The following is a 1,280-nucleotide window of genomic DNA, read 5'->3' as shown; positions in this document are numbered from 1 at the left end:
TACGTGGAATTGGTGATTCTTTTTGAGCATGTTCAGATTACAAATTTTGTCGGTGGTATGTTTGTCGTTTCCCATTAGGAAAGACTTTGGGCTGGAAGTTTGGACGTTCAGTGAAGCGTTTTCTTTTATTATACTTATTCCTGCTCCGGTGTCAATGAGAAATCTGGCTCTTCTTCCGTCTTTTCGTAGCAATAAGATTTTTTTTTTTTTTTTTAATTATTGTTTGTTTACATTTTACAATTTGCCCATTAGGACATTTGGTAAAATATTATAATTGAAGTTTTGATGAAATATAGCGTGTGGATAGTTTTCCCCCAGCGGGACTCCATCTTCCAGGTTGTTTATTGTTCTATTGTGAGGTCTGCAGGATGCTCTTTCTTCAGTCTTCTTTTTGTTATTGTATTATTCGTTTCAGCAACCAGCTGATTTGGGTGTGTTGCAAGTCTTTCTTTATACTTTTTTGCATATCTGGCGATTTCCTCTTTAACCGTTGGAATCTTTAAGTCTTTTCGTATATCTTCATTTCTGACGTACCATGGAGCGTTAACTATTGTCCTTAGGATTTTTGCTTGTTCTGTTTCTATTTTATTTATGTGACTCATTGCTGTCATCCCCCATAGTGGGACTCCGTATGTCCAGATTGGTTTGATTATTGTTTTGTATATATTTAGTTTATTCATTATGCTTAATTTAGATTTTCTATTGATTAACCAGTACATCTGCTTCATTTTTTCAGGTATTCTGTTTGTTATTGATTTTATGTGATGCTTCCATGTGAGGCGTGTGTCTAAATGTATTCCTAGATATTTGACATACTTTGTTTGTGCTATGTGGGCGCCATTTAGTTGGATGTCTGGTGTTTTTCCTTTTCTAAGCGTAAATGTTATGTGATTGCACTTACTGGTGTTCGCTTTTATTTGTTTGCTTTGCAGCCACTTTTCAATTTTTGTAATGTGTTCCTGTAATAGTGCGGCAGCCGTTTCTGGATTTGCGTGTCTAGTTAGTAAAACCGTATCGTCCGCGAACGTTAGAGTTTTGCTGTTGACAGTTGTTGGTATGTCTGCTGTATCTTTGTTTGTCGGATCAACGTCTGTTTCTTCTGTTAATGAGCTGAACGAATTTCTTAATGGTAATTCTTGCAGCCATCGCTGCTTTTCTGTATCTGGTTTTCCTGCGGCACTTGTGCTTGGAGTTATTTTACGCTTTTTGTTGTTTTTTGGTATCATTCAGTTTTCATCCTGATAATATTTTTCATTATCTTGACTGTACTCCTCCTGTCT

The sequence above is a fragment of the Bombus pyrosoma genome, unplaced genomic scaffold (genome assembly GCF_014825855.1).
Source record: "Bombus pyrosoma isolate SC7728 unplaced genomic scaffold, ASM1482585v1 HiC_scaffold_4725, whole genome shotgun sequence".
Taxonomy (NCBI): domain Eukaryota; kingdom Metazoa; phylum Arthropoda; class Insecta; order Hymenoptera; family Apidae; genus Bombus; species Bombus pyrosoma.
This window is presented reverse-complemented; position numbering follows the sequence as displayed.